The sequence below is a fragment of the Piliocolobus tephrosceles genome, chromosome 11, assembly GCF_002776525.5.
Source record: "Piliocolobus tephrosceles isolate RC106 chromosome 11, ASM277652v3, whole genome shotgun sequence".
NCBI classification, from domain to species: Eukaryota; Metazoa; Chordata; class Mammalia; order Primates; family Cercopithecidae; genus Piliocolobus; species Piliocolobus tephrosceles.
The window spans coordinates 26263821-26286902 of NC_045444.1; the positions used below are offsets into that span (position 1 = coordinate 26263821).

The window sequence follows — 23082 nt, forward strand, 5'->3', positions numbered from 1 at the left end:
TTATGTAGTTCACTTACAAGCCAAAGAGTAAGCAATCCATAGAAACATACAAGTGAGAATGTCACTTGGCACATTATTAATGTTTCATTATGATCTTTGTTGTTACTTGAATAAAAAGATGATAAGAAAGATATTTGTATGCCAATCTCATGCTCAGAAATTGTAAAATTCAGTTAAGCATTCTGATATAATAAAGAAACTAACATTTCCAAGGGTTACTTTTAAAAAACAAATCATAGCACATTTTATTTCAAAATCTTGGCTTTAAAATGAGGACTACTTGAAAAAGTTTTCCTAAAAAGTTGAATATATTTGTCAATCTACAAGTTACCTTATAAGTATCTGAAAATAAAGTTGGTTTTGAGATGCATAAGTGAAAATACCAGAAAGAAACTTCCTGTTCTCCATCAGAGAATTATACTGTGTTAGGAATGAAGTCTCAAATAAAGCTAGCACACATTCTCCCTAAAGAACCAAACTTCCAACTCTTTTCCCTTGCATTAAGGCATAACATTTTTTTAAAGTGCCTTGCTCAAATGCACAGGACAGAACATATTTATTATCATATTCTCAGCAGAAATTTGGCTTCTGAGGTAACTAGTGTGTTTAAAATAAGGAGTTAGGAAAAAATTTTCAGAAAATTAGGTGCATTGACATGCTGTGACCCTACGTAACATCTGCTTGCTGCTTGATGAGAGAAAGAACAATGTTGTCCTCATTGTTACCTCCATGCCTGAGACAGAGCAGAAAAGAAAGAAATATTGAATAAATGCATGAAAAATGCAGTGCAGAGAATCCACTTAGTTACAAACTAGAAAAGGTCCATATATTCAGGTTTTTAGCTATGATAATCTTGGCCTCAATACCACCCTGAGACATCAGGTAATAGAGTTGAACCATTTAAGTTTCATTTACCTTGATAAAAAACAAATGTTTACCTAAAGAGCAGTTGACAAATGAGTGCACACCTAGGTTTGCTAAGGCTCCAAGCTAGAATGACTGCTAATAATGTTTACTCTCTTCCCATACACCTTGGATAGTATTGTTAGATTTCTTTTTAAAATTCTGTTGCTTCTTCAAATAATTTTTTTCTGCTCTACAGACTATAGTATCCTTGGTCAACTGGAAACATTTGAACACTCCATGACGTTTGTTTGAATATCTTTCAAAATCCATGTGTTCCCTTTTCCCTCCAGTACAGAACACTTTTCCTAGTTACACAGATCTTTATATTCTCTTTAGCACATACAATTCAGCTCTAATCTTTTCTCTTTGCCCGACTCTCAGAGCTAAAAGTGATTTCTCCATTCTCTCAGAATATATGCTTTATTTCTCTATAAGACATTAATAATATTCTGCCTTATTTTATAGTGATTTATGAACTTGGCTAATTCTCTTCTACTTTGTAATAGCAAAAGTTCCTGAAGTCACAAATTATACTGTGTTATTTTGGGGGTCTCCTTTACTAGGAAGTAGTGTTTGATAACCAGTAGAAACTCAAAAGGTATTTAATGACTTAAACAATACACATGAAAACTGAAAATTAAAATCAGGCTTCTTGTAACTTAGAATATTAGGATATTTAGGGTCAAACATGCATACATATTTATTATGTTTTATTTCTGTCATTTTTTTGAAATGGTATCTGAATTTAAGTAAAAATATCATAATACATGTAACAATGGAGACTTACTGTAGGCTTGTTTTTGTAATATGTCTCACATTTCTCACATTGATTGTAATTAGATGATATGCAGCTTAGAGGGTCATAATCTATACCAATTTTAAACAATTTTACAAGTATAAACTGGTCTTCTGGATTTGCTATTGTTCATATAAATAGTTTTCTTCAAAATGTATTCCACAAACGAAAATAAACATAAATTTTCTTTATATATTCATCCAAATTGGTTATAAACCTATGTCAGAATTTCTGATATGTCTCTATGCTTGCTATAAAATATTTATGTGGCCACTATATGTTTTAGAAATAAAGTTCAAGTTGTTTCTAAAAACTTAGGGCAAATGGAGAACGCCACAGATGGGTCTGTGAAACTGACCAGCACTTACACAAGGAAAAATTAAAACGATGAATTTTCCAGATAAGTTCTCTCACAAGAGAAAATTTAAAATATGGGACTAAAAATTGTATATTAAAGGTATTTATGTAAAACCAATGGGATAATGAAAGGATGAGAAATTGGAGTAGAAGGCTGTTGTGAACAGCTTTAAATGACAGATGAAGAGATTTCCTTGGTTGAAGGTTTTAGTCACAGGGTTTCTAAGAGTCTGAAATAGGAATGTTATTTCACTGTATCATTTAAAGAAGAGAACTGGCTATCAGGGTATCTGCACTCAAGTGCTTGCTTTGTCATTTATAAGCCATGGATATGGTAGTGGGAATTTAATTTCCCAACATTTGTTTCTTTATTAATAAATATTAATACCTGTTATTTGGCTCTTATAGGGATATAAAAAAATTAATGAGACAATAAAGACAATATTTTTACAAACCAAAAAGTGTTATTTTTTACACACAGTAGTATATCATGTTAATAATCCAACAACTTGATTCTTTATTGGGTCTACAGATCTACAAGTCACACAGCCATATTAGGATGGGTTAATAGTAAGTGGAGGGAAGATCCTTTAGGAAGATTTTGTAAAAGCTCTGGGAATAAGTAATGATAAACTAGAAGAGTCTTAAAAAGGGAAAGAAACAGAAGTATCCATAGAAGAGGAAATTAAATGGAAGGTGCAAAGGAAACTAACCACGTTCTAGGATTTAATTATCATTTTTCAATTAACATTCTGTAACTAATCATGAAGTCTTTATCAAGTGCTAGATATGCTAGAAACAAAGGAGTATATACTGTTACTTTTACTGACAAGCTTTTTATACAGAAGAAATTGTTTTTTGCCAGTCTACTATGGGATTCCTTTTAATTCTTTATTATTGGTTGTAACATTATAATAAAATAAGTTTAGGAACTGGAGTTTAAAGATTAAGGAATTTTTTTCTGATAAATTGTTTAGATTGTTTCATTGTCCACGTCTTATAAAATATTTCACTCACATAGTGATAATCACCCACATATTAATTCATATTACTATAGCTTTCATAAATTAGATAATATTTAACAATCACAAAATTAAAATAAATATTTTTCCTGCATTGAATCTTGTAGAGACATTACAATATCTCAACAAAAATTAGTCTTTTAAATAAAATAAAGTATACTTAATGTTAAAATATTTTCTCTAAATTTGGGTCTGGGCTCAAAACTTGAGAAGTAGCACAGACTTTGGCAAACCTCTCTAAGAATGTTTCCCAATGGAAGTTAACGATATCACCTGACACTGGTAGATGTTTAAATGTAAGAATGCACAACATAGAAACAAGAAGACAGTAAGCATCCAATTTATGTTAAATATATCCAAAGAGACTTAAAATTAATGCATGCATTTATATACATTGCTTCCTGAAACTTAATTAAAATTTTACTAAAGTTACATTAAAATAATTTTTGTTTAACATCATGAGCCCAAAGCACAAAGAAAAATGGAAAAAAAAATATTAACCAAAAAAGGTAGAAAGAAAAGTGGTCAAGTAGTTAGTGATTTAACAGCCTCTATAGCTCCAAATGGTAAGATAAAGGCAAAGAAAGTCCACTTCCCAAACCTAATAAATTTGCAAGTAATGGATACTTGTAGGAACAGAGATAACGTAAGTGCTAAAACTAGAAGGATTGGTGGAAGATCTATTTAGGAGGTAGTAAGATCCCCAGACCCTCTTTATACTTTACAAGGCTAGACCCTGCAGAGGATCTTGTATATAGAAGATTGGATATTTATTCCCTGAAGGGTAAAACAGAGGTTCTCTGAACTGAGGAACCAGAGTTACAGTTAATCTTTTTAAAAAATAAGACTTCATATACAAATATATATGTAATTCAGTACAAATCCAGGCAAAGAGAATCCCTAGAATAATGTTGAATAAATATTCCAATATTACTTTTGTGCAGAATATGTGTCTTGATAAAATTATGACATATTAGGATAAGAAGGGGATTGAAAATGGGGGTAGGAAGTCAATAAGTAATGCATGAGGTCAATACATAATGCCTAAGGCTAAAGATTCAGGAACTGAAAATGTAGCCATGTTATTTTGATACTAAAGTAAACGAAGAAATCAGTAAAACGCTTCAAAGCTGGTGCCTATGATAAAAGGATATAGGGCAGGCCTGCCATTTTTAATAAAAGTATGTTAGAATTACAAACATTTTAAATATATATAAATTGGTGGATTCATTTCTTATTGCAGTTATAACAAATTACCACCCCTTTGGTGGCTTAAAAGAACATAAATTTATTATTTTACAATTATAAAGGTCAGAAGTCTACAATCTATATCATTCGGCTAAAACTAAGGTATATGCAGGTCCATATTTCTTTTGAGGGCTTATTAAAAAAAAAAAAAATCTGTTTTCTTATCTTTTCCAGTTTCTAGGGAACATGTACATTTCTCGGCCTCTTTCTCCACCTTCAGATATATTACTCTCACATCTATTTTCATCCTTAACATTTTTTCTATCTCTAATCTTTCTGCCTCAATCTTATAAGGACTCTGTGATTACATTGGGCCCATTCAAATAATCTAGGATATTTTTTCCATCTCAATATCCTTAACTTAATCACAGTAGGAAAGTCCCTTTCATCATGTAAGGTAAAAAATTCACAGCTTCCAGTGATAGGACCTGGGTACCTTTTGTGAGACATCATTTGGCCTAATGAAGTTGTCCCTGGTTCTCAAAGACTTATATCAGCTCAGCGTGCAAATAAGTGTATTCTATACCAAGGTCCTCAAAAGTCTCAAATCATGAATAGCATCAACTCAAGTCTAAAATCTCTTCTAATCTCATAAACTCAAAAATCTGTAATTTCATCATCTAAATCAGCTACGTTTAAAATTCTAGGCATGATCTATCCTGGTCCAAAATTCCTGTCCATCTGTGGACCTGTAAAACTAGAAAATAAGTCATCTGTTCCCAAAATAAATGTGGGACAAGTATAGGATGCTAGTTATAGACATTTATGTTCAAAAATGGAGAAAATGGATAAAATGAGTCACCAGGCTGGGCTCAGTGGTTCACGCTTGTAATTCCAGCACTTTGGGAGGCCAAGTCAAAAGGTCAGGAGTTGAGACCAGCCTGACCAACATGGTAAAATCCTGTCTCTACTAAAAATACAAAACTTAGCCAGGCGTGGTGGTGCACACCTGTAATCCCAGCTACTCAGGAGGCTGAGGCAGGAGAATTGCTTGAACCCAGGAGGCAGAGGTTGCAGTGAGCGGAAATCGCGCCATTGCACTCCAGCCTGGGTGACAAAACGAGACTCCATCTAAAAAAAAAAAAAAAAAGAAAGAAAAGAAAAAGAAAAAACAAGTCACCAGTTCCAAGCAATTTTGAAATCCAGTAAACTCCACTTATTGTTAAAACTTGGGAAAAATTCTCTGTGGCTCAAATCTCTGCCTTCTCTATCTTTCACTCTTCCTTCTGAATCATTCTTCCCTTTTCATAGGTTTGCAGATAAATAGTATTATCAACCCGTTTCTTGCCTATAGAAATTTGGGAATTTTACAGCCTTCTTTTATTGCCTTCTCTCTCTTTCTCTTACAGTCCAAACTGGCAATGTTTCTTCTGTAATAATATTCTCAAAAATCTTGTGGGTCTTCTTGTATGCCATGGGAATTTGTACCATTGAACAAGAGATTTCTACACAGGTATTTCCAAGATAATCCCATCCTTATTTTTTAGCTTCTGCTAAAATGGAAGAAAGTATCCGCGAGTCACATTATCACTTCAAAGGGCTCTCTATGTAAATGAACAGTTTTAGCTTTTCTTTCTTCTGAGGCACTAACAAAAAGTTGTCCAACCATTCACTTTCCTAACAGTGAATCTTCTAATTTTGGTGTCATTTGCAATCTGGATAGATTGAGAATTTCCCAAATAATCAAGTACTGGTTCTTTTTTGCTTAACAGTTATTACAAGCAGAAAGAAGGAAACCAGAACACATCAACAGCTTGCTTGGAAATGTCCAAAGTTAAATATCAAAGTTCATTGCTTACAACTCCTGCTCTATATATAATGCCAGAAATCAATTTAAGTATTACAAACATTGCCTCTATAAAGTACATTTGATTAAGTTATATTATTTTAAATTTAATTATATTTATTTCATAGTATCTTAATGTGCTTAATCTCCTTTTTTCTAGTTTTCAATAACATATTATTCATTTCTCTCTGAGCCCTCATCCAGCAATATTCTTCATGTCCACATTTCTAACAACAGTTTATTTATGATGATTTAAGTATTCTCTGAGATGATATAATTTTTTCTACCATGCTCTTTACTTCTGAGTCCCCATTAGAAGAATTTTAACATCTATATCTATGAACAGTCTATTCACGGCAATCCAGGCTTTTTCTATTATTGTTCTAAAAGTTCTTCCAGCCTCTACCCAGTTCCCAATTTGAAAGTCATTTACAGATTTTTAGGTATCTGTGCAAATAAAAAACAAGCTTCTAAGCCCCCAACCTACAGAATGGAACCCCATCTCATTCAAGGGGATTCCAAAGAAAACTGAAAAACTAGTTCAGGTCCTGACAGAAAGGGAGGGTCCATACATACCTCATTTTGGACTTTAGACATAATTGCCCATCATTAACATTAAAACAGTGATCCTAAGACTGACAGAAAGACTCTTTGCAGCAATAAGATACCAACTCCAACTTGCAACATATTTTACCCCGAAATATGTTTCTTTTTTTTCTTTGTCTTTTTTTTTTTTTTTTTTTTTTTTTTTTTTGAGACAGAGTCTCACTTTGTCGCCCAGGCTGGCATGCAATGGGGCAACTTTGGCTCATTGCAACCTCCGCCTCCTGGGTTCAAGCGATTCTCCTGCCTCAGCCACCTGAGAAGCTGGGACAGGTGCCCACCACCACACCTGGTTACTTTTTTGTATTTTTAGTAGAGATGGGGTTTCACCATGTTGGTCTCAAACTCCTATCCTCAGGTGATCCACCCGCCTCGGCTTCCCAAAATGCTGAGATTACAGGCATGAACCACTACCTGAAATATATGTCTTTGAAATATTTTGGAATGGCCCCCTGCAAACCTCTAATAATATAACTAGCTCTTTCTCCGTTCAGGCCCTCCTAATCTCAAAGACATTTACTGAGAGTCAAACACCTTCTAAAGGTCTAAATAGGACATAATTGCTATCTATTATCTCTAAGGGTGACCATCTAGGAGACTCCATCTACATAAGAAGAACCTTGGTCTCCACAACCCCTTTTCTTAACCCAGACACTCCTTTCTATTGAGTCTAGATCATTAGATAATAATTGAACTCTTTCAACAAATTGCCAATCAGAAATTCTTTGAATCCACCTATGACCTAGGACTCCCCTGTTTGAGTTGTCTTGCCTTTCCCAACTGAACCAATGTATGTCTCACATGTATTGATTGATGTTTTATGTCTCTTTAAAATGTATAAAACCCCACTGTAACCCAACCACCTTGGGCACGTGTTCTCAGGGCCTCCTGAAATTGTGCCTCTGACCATGGTCACTCATGTTTGCCTCAGGACAAACCTCTTTAAGTATTTTGAATAGTTTGACTCTTTTCATAGACATTTGTTACAGCAGCACCTCACTTCCAGGATACAAAATTCCTATTTGTTTCTTGATACTGCTGTAAGAAATTACTTAGTGGTTTTATATAACACAAATCATCTCACAGTTCAAGAGGTTCAGTCTCACATTCAAGATGTCACCAGAGCTGCTTCTTTCTAGAGACTCTGGGAGAGAATCTGCTCTTCGTCTTACAGCTTCTAGAGGCTGATGGTATTTTTTGGCTTGTGGCCACTTTGTTCTAATCTCTGCTTTTTTCATCATATCACCTTTTCTCGTTGCCTTTTGACTTACGTGTCTCCTTGTTATAGGAAACTTGTAATATCATTTAGCCCATCCAGATTATCTAATCCAGGGCAATTTCCCTTATTTAAAATCATCTGACTGTAGACTTGATCATATCTACAAATCCCTTTGCAACACTGTTTAGGTTAGTGTTTTATTGAAGAACTAACTAAAGCCTAGTCAAGTTGACAAATAAAACTGACCAGCACATGTAGACAGAGTTAATAGTAATGGTAGAATGCTAATAAATAAAGTTGCACTCATTTGCCAAACATGCATTTTAAGTTAACTTATGCCAGAAAGAATAAGTGAATAATTCAACTAAAATGTGACTAAAAATTAAAAATAAGTGTTGCCTCTATAAAGTACATTTGATTAAGTTATATCATTTCAAATCGAATATTTATTTCATACTATTCTTAATGTGCTGAAAGTTACCAAATAGTCTTTAATTATCACATATTTTAAGAAAATATTTTAGTATGGGCAACATAGTCAGATTTTGCCTCTACAAAAATTAAAAAAAAAAAAAAAATAGCTGGTTGTGGTGGTGCTCCTGCAGTTCCAGCTACTCAGGAAGCTGAGAAAAAAGAATTGCTTTAGCTCAGGACTTTGAGGCCGCAATGCACTATGATTGTGCCTCTGTACTCCAGCCTGGGCAACAGAGCAAGACCCTGTGTCTATAAAATAATATAGACAGAAAGATAAATAAATGCGTGTATGTGTGTGTGTGTGTATATACACATATATAGGTACATATATTGTACTTGCCTTAAAATGTTACTTAAATTAGATAAACATGAGGCTATATTCTGCTCTCATTATCGATTGCAGATACCTTAATTTCTCAGTGACTCTGACACAAGTTAGCAGTATTGATGTAAGAAAAAAAATACAGAGAAGCTGATCTTTTTATGTCAAGCTGTGAAAAATGTCATGAGGAAATTTAGAATTAATACAAAACTAAGGACTTATTTTCACATAAACAATAGCCCATGTTATTGGAACACTCCTGTAGGAGTTATTCCAGAGTTCACAAATATAAAAAATTTTCTTGACCTAGCTAATTTATGACAGATGAAAGTGTAGGAGTACAATTTGCTTCCTACAGCATGTAATTATATAATAAATATGCCCTGGGTAGAATGTAAAAGATAACAATGCATATTTCTCTTATTCATACAGGAAAAATACCTCAATTCATAGGTTTCAAAACCACATGCTTTAAAAATAAGAGATATTTTTTGGATAATCCTGCTGTTAAAATCTGACTGTTGATTCACAAATTTAAAGCCAATGCTTTAGAACACTTTCTAAAAAATCACCCCATTAATTGTTGTTTATTGCTTTCCAACAGATTATCCCATAAGACTTCAAGGCAGGCAATCATAAAGGTAAGCATTTTGATAACTTCTCTTCGCAAAATAAGTTTGCTGCTTTCATTAAAAAGTTGACTTTTTGAATTTAAATAGACACTGCCATTTCAGATTAAGAACAGGAGGAGAAATTTAGTCTTAGGTATATGAGATTTGGATTCTTAAAAATGATTTTAGCGAATACTATTTAAAAAGTATAGATAGATTTCTATTTATTTAACTAATTGTTCCAGATATCCATCAATAAATGACTTACTCCCTTGTATTCTAGGACATTTCTTTTTGTTTATAAAGATTTTAAGATGTGAAAGGTCACAGGACAAAAATAAATCAAACAATGTACAAATATGTATTGTGCAACTATTATATATCAAATACTATCATAAACAATAGATACAGCAAACAACATTTTAACTCTCTAGTTTTCCAAAACATGTTTTTCATCTCGAAATATCAATGTGCCACAAACAAATGAACAATCATTGCAATTTGTTTTTGGTTAATAGAAAACAGTCATACAATGCTGTCACTTCTTAGGCAAGAAAAGCAGGTTGTCAATAGAGATTAACAATGACATTTATACAAGTGTAGTCTGAGAACCAGGAGGAGAACCAGGATGAAACTGTGTCAGAGGATTGGAGAAATGTGTTTTCAGAAGTAGAGAGTAGTCAACAATTTCAACAGAAATGAGGTCATTGTCTTTGTCAACCACAGAGTCATCTGAATCTGTTATCAGAGCAATGAGGGAGTTTGTGAAAGACTGCAATGATTTAAAGAGGGAAAAGAGTCAGTGGGTATAGATTACTTGTTGAACCTTGGCGGCAATAGGAAAGGTGGAGAGGACAATGGGATCCCCAAAAGAGATAAATTTGTTTATAGTTTTATTTTTTAGTATGGAGGAGAAATGATCATTTTTGTAGCTTTAGGAGGAGGCTTACTGACCAGAGAGAAGAAAAAAAAAATACATACACAATGGTTTCAACAGCACAGGAATAAGGTTTAGATTTGAAAGGACCCTTTCTCAACAATTAAAAAATGGAAGTAGATGAAATGGGTATACACAAAGGTAACAGCTACCATTAAGCCAGTCACAGTGGTTCACACCTGTAATCCCAGCACTTTGGGAGGCCATTGTGGGTGGAACACCTGAGGTCAGTAGTTCGAGATCAGCCCGGTCAACATGGTGAAACCTCGTCTCTACTAAAAACACAAAACACAAAACAAAACAAAACTAGCTGGGCATGGTGGCAGACACCTGTAATCCCAGCTACTCTGAAGGCTGAGGTGGGAGAATTGCTGAAACCCAGAAGGCGGAGGTTGCAGTAAGCCAAGATTGTGCCATTGCACTCCAAACTGGGCAACAAGAACAAAATTCTGTCTCAAAAAATAAAAATAAAAAAAAAAAATAGCCAACATCAATTGAATACACATATACACATGAGGGAGAATGAGTGGCATTGTTCTATGCACTTGCTGTGTTATGATAGGTAACATTACCCCTACTTTACAGATGAGGAAACTGGGACATGTAGTGCTTAATAATTTGCAGAGGTCACACAAATAGTCAAAAGCAGAGCCACAATTTGAATCCAGGGAATCTTATTTTAGAGTCTAGATTCTTAATCACAATACTCCAATGAACCCAAATAAATCTGCAAGTGGAAGTGAGGCAATTTACTGAATACCTCTAGTTTTTGCCTATAAGAAAAATAAAAAGACATTCATTGAGAATGGTGTAGACAGGTATGAAAGTTTTAAGATGATGGTGAAGGAAATTATGGGATTATATATGTAAATCTGTGTGTTGGTGTGCTTTTTCTCTCATAAAATATCTTTCCTTTGGAATAAGAAGCTAATAAAATGTAATTTTAGGAGATATTTGTTAGAAAGATTCATGTTCCCAAATTCTATATTTAGGTTGTAGGGTTCATTTCTTATCTATGAGACTTTCAAAATCAGTATAGATTTTAATGCTTTTAAAACCTCAGAACATATTAGCATTCAAGACTGGACAAGGCATTTTTTTCCCCTTAAAGTAAGTAAATGGATGTATTCTATATATAACTGAGTGCAAATTCAACTTACATATTTTCCTCTAAAAATAATTCACTGGTCCCAGCCTTTGAATACTGCATTAGTTTGTTAGGGCAGCCATAACAAAATACCAGCGATGGGGTTGCTTAAACAACAAAATGTACTTCCTCAGAGTTCTGAAGTCTGCAAGTCTAAAACCAAGGTGGTGGCAAGTGTGGTTTCTTCTGAGACTTCAATCTCCCTCTTTTTTTTTTTTTTCCTTTTTGTTGGAATGGAGTATCTCTCTGCCGCCCGGGCTGGAGTTCAATGGCATAGTCTTGGCTCACTGCAACCTCCGCCTCCCAGGTTCAAGCGATTCTCCTGCCTCAGCCTCCCAAGTACTTGGGATTACAGGCACCCACCATCATGCCCTGCTAATTTTTGTGTTTTTGTAGAGATGGGGTTTCACCATGGTGGCCAGGTTGGTTTTGAACTCCTGACCTCAGTTGATTTCGCTTGCCTTTGCCTCCCAAAGTGCTGGGATTACAGGCATGGGCCACCACACCCGGCCAGGCCTCTCTCTTTTGCCTGCAGAGAGCTGCCTAATTGTGCCCTCACAGGGTTCTCCCTTGGTCTGTGTTGCCTATTTCCCAATTTCCTGCTATTATAAGGATACTAGTCATATTAGATTAGAGTCCACCCATTATGACTTCATTTTACCTTAATTACCTTGCTAAAGGCCCTATTTCCACACACACTCACATGCGGAGGTACTGAGAACTAGAACTTCAACATATCAATTTAGGGGACCATAATTCAGATCATAACAAGTTTTTTTAAAGCCCTTAAATTTCTATTCATCTGGTCAACACCAAAGTGGAATTAGTTCTAGAGAAAGTTTTATACTTTCCTCTTCTTAACATCGTGAACATTCTGAAATTTAAATGAAATAACGTTGTACATTAATGAACTAATGATGTATATTTAAACACTAATATTCATTGCTTTTTACTAGTAAGTAGAGAGTGAAGTTAAAACATGGTACATTTAGTGTTTTGGGAATCAAGGAAAAAAAAAATTAAATCAACCCTTCTGTGCTGTAACTTTGTCAGAATGTGGCAGCTCAGGTTTCCGTTAGCAGCCAGAGCAGTCAGTTTCAACTACCCCTTTACTATGGTAAATACATAAGTTAAACATGAAAGAATTGGAGAAACTGGTGCCTGAGTATAAGGGTTAGAATGTGGGATCAAACCCACCAAGATTCCACCTGGGTTTTCTCAGATCCTAAAGCAAGCTTGTCCAATGCACAGCCTGTGGGCCACATGTCACCCAGGATGGCTTTGAATACGACCCAACACAAATTGGTAAACTTTCCATGAGGTTTTAAATTTATTTTATTTTATTTTATTTTACTTATTTATTTTGCTCATCAGCTATTGTTAGTGTCAGTAAATTTTATGTGTGGCCTAAGACAGTTCTTCCAATGTGGCCCAGGGAAGCCAAAAGATTGAACACTCCATGTCTGATCCAATAATAAAATCATTCTTACACATACACCTTGTTCCAGGGCCCACTTAAGATTAAGAAACTTTCCAAGGCTCTAGAGAAAGCTTTCCAGACTCCAGACCATAAAGTCTAGGCAGAGATTAAATGGAACACTCCTGCTTGTTCCTGCTGAAACAGCGCCATGCACTCCCACACGTAGGCATGGAGCTTTAAATGTATATGTGACCCGGAGAAAAACTTGTAACTTTGAGATGGTCTTGAGTTGGTCCAACCTTCTTGCTGGTTGCAGAAATAGGCTCCCTTTTTTCCCAGTTGGTCTGCATCTTGTTATTTGACCTCGAGAACAAGCAGCTGGATGGGCCACATTAGTATGGGAACAAGAACAGCAATAAACTTTCTCCAGTGGCCACTTCAGACTGAACTAAGATTTACTTTACCTTTACAATGAAATAACTGCTGGCTCTCCACTGGACCTGTTTATCTGGTAGGCACTGTAGAAAGTATAGCATTGTCATTCTTTTCATCAATACTCATGAATTGATGCTACTTTCCCCCTAATTTTAGTAGAGCTTGAGAACATTGCATCATAATGAGTGATGCCCTTGGATTCAAATCTAAGTCTCACTATTCCCAAAGCCCATATTTTAACCTTAACAGGCTTACCACATATCTCTAGGTGTCAATGAACATTTCGTTTGTGAGGAGTGAGCTAATGTGACCTAGATCTCATCACAAAATGAGTGAGACAACCCTCTATAAACCTAATTTTGTGATGCCATAGGCAAGAAAAAATTGAATATTATTTGTATATCTTTAAATATGATTTGCACTTTTTAACAGAAAATACTAACAGTCCCACAATCATGCAGATTACACTGTTGATTTTGTGGGACTTAAATGGCAGTGCTGTGTGAAATGGTTTGCTGCATTAAATACATTTGTAAAGCTAAGCAATATGGGGCGTAAGTTACAGGAAAATAAACTCCATAAAAGTAGCTCTGTCAGCATTATTGAACAAAGTAGTTAACACATTCATGATGGGTACCAAAGTAAAGTTTAATTTTATTTATGGCAGATGTTTTCCATGTGACTATGTTTTGCTGGAAGTATATATAAATTGCATTATTTCAAACTTTCCAAATGAAGAGTGCTGAAGAAACACCAAAGCACATATTCCCATAGCACTTTGCATAGATTAAATGCACAGTAAATATTTGAAGAATAAATGAAATAAAGAAAGAGGAAAAGAAGGAATAAATGAGTATCATCATCTATTAATTCATTCACAGCTGAAGTCAAAAGAATAATAATTTATATTAAGAAAGAATACTTTCGTATCAGTGAAATAAAACATTCCAATATTGTCAATAAAAAATGAATAAATCTAATCCCTATGTATTTCTAAACCAGACGCAGAGTACTTCTGTTAAAGAGGTGAGTGCAAGGAATACTATTACTTATAATATGATGTAACTTTTAGTATTTGTCTTAAATAAGACTAAGCTGATGCTGTTCTTGGTAGATACTAAATGAATATTTGGCAAATTGAATTAAATAAGTCAAGAATAAAAATGATAATTTAACAAAAAAAGACAATAGGGAGGTAATAATTTCAGATTGCAATGGTATTTTGTACAAAAATATTTTACTACTTGGCAACTAATTGTGATTATTTCTCTTCTATCATAGATTTTAAAAATACTAAGTTTAAGCAAGCTCATCTTTTGTTGGGATGATTCAAATCAACACACTAAATTCATTTCTATCTTTACTACCAAATGAATTATTTTTTCATGGAACTCAATGCTAAAGAAAAAAAGGGAGTACTTCTGTGCACTCACCAAGTAAGGTAAACATTCATATCGATTAGATTCATGTGCTATGCCTAAGAAATTTCATGCACAGGAGAAACAAGAAAGGCATGTGTGGATGTAACTATATGCCACATTCTGAAGTCTCTTCTATTTTAAGAAGATATTTGTCATCAGATGATTTTTATGTAAGATGCATGTTTGTCTTAATATTATTTTCAGAAAATATTAACAACCTTAAAATATTAACTGTAAAACAGTTATCTGTTTCATCCTTAGGGTTATTTGTCAGAGTTCATTATAATGCGACAGAATGGGCATTTAGGATCATCTACTCTATAAGCTTCTTTCATCATCATGGCTGGAGGAGATTTCACTTTACTGTGTGTGCCTGCAAAATTCTATCTGTACTCACACCACACTGGTATCACACTAACTTGTGGTTATTTCTGCTGCTAAGATTTTCTCTCCTATTTTGTACATTCCATGAGAGCAAGCATCTCAACTTTCAGAAAGCATATGATTTCTTCCTTTGATGAATATGCATTGGTTGCTTATTAAGTCCCAGGAACACTGTGACCAGGGTCAGAGTGCCCTAAAGGCATTTGGAACAACAGTCAACAGAGTGTCCTGGAGACTTGCCTTGGGCTGGGCTGGAGGTATACTGATGAGCAAGGCACAGTTTCTGTACTTACACAGCAGAGAAGCTATTAGGGCAAAAGAAAAATAACAATATTATAATAAGGTTAGGTGCAAAACATTTGTGGCAACTGGAAGACACACTTTTCTCTAGCTTGAGAGTATTGTGTGTGTGTGTGTACACACCTTGTAGGTGAAAGAAAGAGCTAAAGTGAACCTAAAGTATAGAATGTGAACAAAGTGAAATATAGGCAAGGAAACAGTACACTCAATGTTTAACTTGAGGTAAGAGATAGAATGGCCCAACCAATACATTGCGATTGGCAGAGTAGATATGTAATAAATATGATTTAGAATGTTTACTTCAGATATACATTTTAGGAAATATGAGCCTGATTCTCCCTTATATCTGAATTGGAGTAGCTCATACATGCAAATTACACAGAAAGAAAACCCTTCATTAGAGTACATGTAGAAAACTTAGTCCTTACTTTACATTTTCTGCAGTGAATGAATAAACCTTTTGTCATTAATACCTATTCAGAATGGCAGACCATGCTGATGCAAAATTGCGGGCTTTGCCATTACTTTCTTTTTCTTTCTTGTTTTTTTTTTTTTTTTTTAAAAAGCAAAAACAAAAAAACTTTATTTTACAAACAACACAACTCCTTTTGACACACACACACACACACATTCCAAGGAGGAGCCCATTAAGAACAGCAGCAGACTGGGGAGAGCAATGGAGGGCTTATTGAACACCGGTCTGTGTATCCCAGGTGAGGGATCACAGGGAATATTTTCTCAGATATGACTTTTCACCTCCAAGACAGGAAAAGAGATCTTGACCCGGAAGCCTGCCCACCTACAAGGCAGAAAGCTTCACACACAATATTCGGCATCGTCAAACTATCCTGTTTCAAAGAGCATCTTGGAATAATGGGTTATCAGTTGAGGTGGGTGGTGCCAGCTGGGGTCATAGACCATGTCTCCTTGTGGGGCACAGCAGACCCAAGGTTTGAGGTCTTGAGAAATGTTCCCCTGGATGTCGTCAGCATCACAGGGATTCCCTTGATCTGCTTTCAACTCCAAGTCTCAGTCTTCATTAAAAAGATTGCCAGGCTGTTCCCTGGGTGGACAGTTTGTCCCTTCTCTCAGCTCCCAGGTATTCCATCAGAGTCCCCCTCATTCACAGCAAATCCTTCCTCTTCAGAATGGGCCCCCCCGGGCTGGACGGTCATTAGAGACGCTCTGTGCTCCCTGGGCTAGTGGATCCACAGCCTTCTCAGTCTCTCTCTCCTGATAGGAGTGGTCAGCTGTAGCAAAGCCAGCCTCCGGGCTAGGGGGCGCCTTCCATGCGCTAGGCGGAGGCGGCCCGGAAACAGCTCAGCAGTCCCCTGCGTCTGGGCCCTGGCGGACGGAGGATCAATGCCCTGCTGCCCGCGGCTCGCCCCACTGGACGTTGTAGGCCACGTGACGCGCCTTTACTTTCAATGGCAAAGCCCACAATTACTTTTGCACCAACCGAATACATACCAATATCAGTCTAAAATGTTGCTACTTTTCAAATTTTCTCCCTTGCATTCTGAATATATATTTTAATAATACCAATGGAGATAAATCAGAGAGTGGGAAAAATTTTATTCATGCTATGTGAGAGGTATTTAATCAATTACTGAATGTGGCTTCTATGTACAAATGCATGGCTTAAGCCATCTTGGTGAAACATTACTTAGAAAATTATGGTTTTTTTAATTAATTTTGAAATCAATATTCATCTTCTCATTGAACCCTGTTCTCTAACACTGGCAGAGAAAGATGGTTAATGTAGATGTCTTTTGAATGGTGACTAAATTAATCTCATTTCTCTGTATTATGTATCAGACTAACAGGTACAACCAACAGGCATTTTCACAGACACTTGCTGTTCCAGACCTAAGCACTCCTATCACCCTAAGCATGCAGGATACCATCAAATCACCTGTCTTGCCAATTCATCTCACAATGTCTAGCCCATCCAAATCTCAGTTTTGTGAATATAACAAAAATAGAGAAGTTTTTGACATTTTCAGATATTCATAGATTACAGATAAATTTTATTCTTAGCTATCATTCTACACATACACATATACGTTTCTATTATTCTGAAAGTTGAAAGGGATGAGGCAAAAGAACTTATTAAAATTGTGCTTTATTACATGATACAGACATTCTTGTATTTCTAATGCATACTTATTTACTAACATCCCTTTTTATATTTTTAATTTTTAGGCTCTTATTGTCTCTATATTAGCATGCTAGCTAAGGTAAATTATAATCTGGACCCAAGATCCAAGGGGTTGGAGACAGAGAAGTGTTTGGATCTTTGGAAAATCAAATGCTTCTAACAGTAGGAACACATTCTGTCATCTTGAATATATCCCTTTCTATTGTTTTTTCATCTCTACCCCCTACTTTTGCTACTCACGCATGAATATTCCATTGTTAAAGCATGCATTTCTTCTGTCATCTAGTTTTTAAAAATCTCCTATAGTGTCCATAGCATGTATCAGTCATGTGCAAACGTTCAATAAACACTGTGAGATGAGTGGAGAACTCCAGAGTCCTAAGTCCTTCTCATTTCCCTAAGGAGAGGTCCCCTCTACTTGCTTCATTCACAATATTTGAAAGTTTGAACAGAAAGTACACCTGTTCTTCAAAATCTTTGTATGCTATGGTGGTCATTTTATATGCTAGCTAGATTCTATTAATTTATAGTGATGAATAGTTTTCAGAAAATGGATCAATAAAGAAAAATAAAGATAAAGACTCAAAACTGTTTATGCCAATTTATTACTAAGTCCTAGGCCTTGTTCCAACCAGCATTTATTAACTTGCTGAGTCGTATCATGCTTTTAATATTATTATTAACATAATCCTTATTTCTAAAAGGGAAAACCGAGGCAAGGAGAACTTGAATAATTTGCCTAAAGACACAGCATGTAACTGGTGAACAGGAGAAGAGAGGCTGGGTTGAATCTAGATAAAGATCCTGAATCTAGAATATTTGCTTTTAACCAATATTCTATAGTTAAAATTTTCTCATACAGGTTCATATTTCCTTCCCTGATGAACAGTTCTGTCCAACCAAACAAACAATATAAGTCAAAGAATTGCTTTTACTCTGCAAATGGAGCTTTAAGACAAGTCCCCTAACAACCTAATTATATAGCTGACACATAGTGAATTCATAATAAAATCAATTCTTAAAATTATCTACTAAGTGGCAACTTCTATTTTTTATTAGAAGGGGTGCAGAAAAGAGTATATCCAATGGACCCTGTCTAGAACAACTTAACATATAGTTGGGGAGATCTTATAGACAAAAATGAAACAAAAGGCAAGCATGCAGTAGGGAGCAAATAAGGAAATGATAAAGATATTCAGCACACATGACAAGTTCTGAATGGTTTTAAAAGAGGGAAATCACTGTGGGCTGGGTGCAAAAAAAGACTGAGCTTCATGGTGTGAAGGGATTTGAACTAAATTTTATAGATGCTCCAAAATATAGACCACTGAGAAGGCTATAAAGTCCTTTCCATTCTAGATTAGGTACAGGAGTAAACATGTGGTTAAGAAAGAACACAGTATGCTTTTAAGATAAAAGGATGTGAGTAGGACTAGAGGACCGGGTGGATTTAACGTAGTATAGATATTTGTGGTGAGGTGGATCAACTAGTTTGATACTACATAAAATCTGGAGAGGATTTTACAATTTGAGATGCAGAAAATAGAAATCAGTGTTTTAGGAAGTAACTCAATTAAAGTGTTCATATGTAGAAGCCTCTAGAAACTCAAGGCAGGGAAAGCAAATAGAAGGCTAGCAAACATTCAGTAATAAATGAATGAAAATCTGGCCTATAATGGTGAAGATTGATAAGAAAAGTACTTAGTGACTAAATGGCTCAGGGGATACAGGAGAAGGGAGAGTGAAAATAAAAATTTAAAATAATAATTATTGTAACAACAATAATAGTGAGGTTGGACCCTGACTGGGAAGAAAAGTAATAATTTTATTAATGAAAATAGGAGGGTTTCCAACTTGAGGTGGAAAAATGACTTCAGTGTATAAATTGTGAGTTGATCTTAACATATACAAGAGGAATGTTTCATAAATGGACACTGGTCCATTTGTGATGAGATAAATTAGGAAATTTGGACTTGGTGACCTAGTAAATAATGAAGGTCTCAGTATAAATCATTATAATGATTGAGCTCTCTAAGAAGAAAAATATGCTCATCGGTAGGAAGTAAGTTTCTGTGGGAACAGCATATGTAGAGTCAGAAAAAGGAAATATAGAAGGTGACATTTTATAGTATAGGAAAGTGATAGGAACAGCATTCAATGCCTTATCTTTTGGTCCAGGGTTGGCATTTAAAAAATGAATGTGGTCATCATAGAAATAAATTAAGTATGATGTGAGAAATGCAGAATAATAATTACAGGTGCAGGTAAAGAAAAAGGGAGGCTAATTGATATGATAGCGAAGGCCAGATGTGATGTAAACAGATTTTGTTCAAAGAGAAAGAACACTAAGTTCAAGGACATTTTCTGGAGGAGTGACATAGAGTGATGAGATCTAGGTTTAATTTCAACTATAGTGGAAAGTAAAACAGAGAACAGTAGAGTCAAAACGTGTTATTGAAAATTTGGGGAAGATTGAGAAGTGAACTATGGCATCAATATAAATAACAAAGTCATCCAGAAAGATTTCTGAGAAGAGGAAAAGCAGAAGGAAGACCACTGGGTTTAAATTGCCCAAGAAAATGGAAAGGAATCATGAGATGTAGTTACAGGAGGATAGTGAGTAACACAGCTTTCTCTACATGTCCTTGACATGCTTTTACATGTCAGTAAAGTATGGGACTATACATTGTAAATTCTATTTTATAAAAATCTTTGAAAGTTAATAATGTTTAGACAACTAAAAGTATTCAATTGAATATGGCAGGAATGACAATCTAAGCCACTTACTATGCTACACTAGGTGTTGCAAATAAGGCTAACTGGGAAAAAAAATTGGCATATAATCTCATCTTTAATTATGTCACTGTTAAAGCTAAGCAATTAAAACTCAGCTAAGAAAAAAAATCTGTAAATGGATTTCTGTCCTGAGAAATTGATATCCACATACATTTTTCTTTTAGTACAAGTTATTTTAATATATTCTTGCTTTCTCTCTCTCAGTATTTTTAACCAGATATACTGAAAAGCTCACAATAGTAGGTTGAATATGAAAATAAAACTTCTTTATTTCCAGTAAGCTTTGTTTATTCTTGCGTATAAGTCTAAAAACCCAAGACTTTCATATACATATTAGTAGGTAAATAAAATTAAAATATTTTGCTTTTGCAAACAATAACAGACAACTTCATTCCTGCAAATTATGATCATCTTTCAAGGGGAACCCTGAATTCACTCGTGTCCTTGTTTATTTCCACAGGTGCTCTACAGTTTTCTCAGAAATTTTGAATTCATCACCCAGCCCGTCAAAGACCTATTTATAATTCACAGTACATTGATTTTATCTGCTAATTTCTTGCCATAAATCTCTCAAAACGAAAGTTCTAATACGTATACTTTCTTTTATTACTTCCTATGAAAAATGCTGCTTCTAATCCTACATCACAGATTCTTTTCCCTTAGTTGTCACTTACAACTTACCTCATTCAAGTCAAAACTACAAAAAAAAAAAAAAAAAAAAATCAACCAATTGTTCTTTTTACACAGAAACATGGGGTTATTCAAAGTGGCTTCATAGCAACTAACCATGACACACTTGTGAGAAAAAAGAATTCAGCATTATTTGAGTTACATGGGTAAACACTTATAATCTTGAAGGTAGCAGAATCAACCCAATATCATTAAATCTATTGACCCCTTTATAGTTTTGTTATTTCTTTTCCCCACTAAATAATCCTTTCCCATCTCATTTTATCTCTTCAGCATCACATATAGATTGATTTACAGTTCATGGATAAACCAGGTGTGATTATCACAATCTACTATTAGTTTTCAAGAAACATAATAATAGATAAAACAAAAAAAGAAAATGAGTTTTACAAAGCGAAGCCACAGTTTAATGTATTACTTAGAAGCTTCTGGAAATAGAATAATAACCTATCCACTGCATGGATTGCAGAAGCTACACATTCTTCCCCTCCAAATATGTTTGCAGTCCATTTTCAGCTCCTCCCAATCAGTGAGTCTGTTTCTCTATCCCTTGAATCTGAACTTAGCTATGTGACTTGCCAATGAGACATTAGTAATTGTTGTGCAATCAGAGATTTACAAAATATCTTCGCATATTGAGCCAGCTCCCATGTGGAACCCTGAGACCATCTCAAGGCATCCTACTGGATAATTACAGACTTGTGACCTAGTTACTCAGCACATAGTCTGCCAACTGCCAGGCATATGAGAGAGGCCATCTTGATCATCCAGCCACCATCTGACCCACCAGCTGGCTACAGAAATGTGAAGAGCTAACACAGATGAGAAGAACTACATAGCCAGCCCATAAATAGTAGAACAAATAAGCAGTTGTTTTATGTCACTGGATTCTGGAATGGTTTGTTTTAAAATCAAAGTTAATTAATATCAACTAATCTTTGAAGTCCTAGATTATGAAATAAATAAAACATATTTAATTAAATTTAAAATGACATTCAGTACAGTGTTAAAGCAAACTAAATATGGCCTGAGAAGAACTTCATACTTCTGTATTTGAGTCTCTGTGGACGAACTGCAACCAAACTTAATAGGTAAAGAAGACTGAAAACCTAATTTAGGAGTATGTACCTGTAATAATAGCTGAGCCCTGTCCAATCCCAGTGGCCATATTTCAAACATTCATACACTGCTGAGTGTTCAAACTGTGTTCAAATAAGGCAACACCAACCTGTAACCAACCCAGCTATTCTGTACCTCACTTTCAATTTCTGCATGTCATTTCCCTTTTTTAAATCTATAAATGTTCTTCCACCACGTGGCTGCACTGGAGTCTCTTTGAATCTGCTGTGATTCTGGTGACTGCCCAATTTGTGAATCATTCATTGCTCTATTAAATTCCCTTAAAATTAATTTGGGTGAAGTTTTTCTTTTTAACAACAGAAATAATTCTGGTCAAGAATTAGGAACCTCAGTATCCCCAGCCTCCCTCACCTATACAGAGCTTACTTGGCAGTGATCTAATATTGGGACGCTAATTCATATATGAATCACTATCCCCGAGTCCACTCAGCATCTGTATCTTGTGATGGGTGTGTCAGTTTTCCAGTCTCATTCTGTTCATCCTTCTATCCACTCCTAATCAGCCTCACTAACTCTAATAATTTCAGAGCCAACCACAGGTTTCTAGTAAAGTTCAAGTTTTATAACAAACATTGGCTATAACTCTCTTTCACATGCATATAACTCAGGATTTTCTGATTCTGCAAACAGAAACCTTGTTAGATCTTCTAACATGATGTACTGGGGCAGTCTACCAAGCCTGAACACCTATGCAGAAAACTTTTCGGCTTTCTGTCTAGAAATGGTTATAATTCTCATTATAAAACTATTTCATCTCAAAATATGCCTCATTGACATGGGATTATTCTGAGTTGAAAGCAATTGAGAAACAATAGACACAGGAAAAGCTCATCCATCTAAAGAATATCAGAGCATACATTTCCCTTCATGAAGGTTTCCCCCTCTCTCAGACCTGAAAGAAAAAACT

The 23082-nt window shown here is 35.1% G+C and overlaps 1 protein-coding gene and 1 pseudogene across 1 annotated transcript in view; both read right to left on the reverse strand.

Annotated features, from left to right (window-relative positions):
- LRP1B (LDL receptor related protein 1B) overlaps positions 1 to 23082 on the reverse strand; it is a 1636277-nt gene that overhangs the window by 437938 nt on the left and 1175257 nt on the right. The gene's annotated exons all lie outside the window — the stretch shown is intronic.
- On the reverse strand, positions 16205 to 21031 carry LOC111525085 (annotated as a pseudogene).